The sequence below is a fragment of the Littorina saxatilis genome, linkage group LG15 (assembly GCF_037325665.1).
Source record: "Littorina saxatilis isolate snail1 linkage group LG15, US_GU_Lsax_2.0, whole genome shotgun sequence".
In the NCBI taxonomy this organism is placed as follows: domain Eukaryota; kingdom Metazoa; phylum Mollusca; class Gastropoda; order Littorinimorpha; family Littorinidae; genus Littorina; species Littorina saxatilis.
Genome location: NC_090259.1, coordinates 40715183 through 40715660, shown reverse-complemented (window position 1 = coordinate 40715660; position 478 = coordinate 40715183).

Below are 478 nucleotides of genomic sequence, written 5' to 3'. Positions count from 1 at the left end.
CATGTCCTTGAGAAGTTCTTTCTTTCTTTCTTTATTTGGTGTTTAACGTCGTTTTCAACCACGAAGGTTATATCGCGACGACCTTGAGAAGTGTGGCACACGCAACACAACTTTCGCTGGCCTTACTGCACTGTTGTTTGTATTCCTGGATATTCCCCGGGCAAGGTTTTTAAAGTGTTTAAAAGAGATCAAGATTTTTAACAATATTTGAAGTGCAAAATGTGAAAGTGATGAAGGTTTACAACCTGTTTACATTTAGTCAAGTTTTGACTAAATGTTTTAACATAGAGGGAGAATCGAGACGAGGGTCGTGGTGTACGTGTGTGTGTGTGTGTGTGTGTGTGTGTGTGTGTGTGTGTGTGTGTGTGTGTGTGTGTGTGTGTGTGTGTGTGTGCGTGTGCGTGTGTGAGTGTGAGTGTAGAGCGATTCAGACTAAACTACTGAACCGATCTTTATGAAATTTGACATGAGAGTTCCT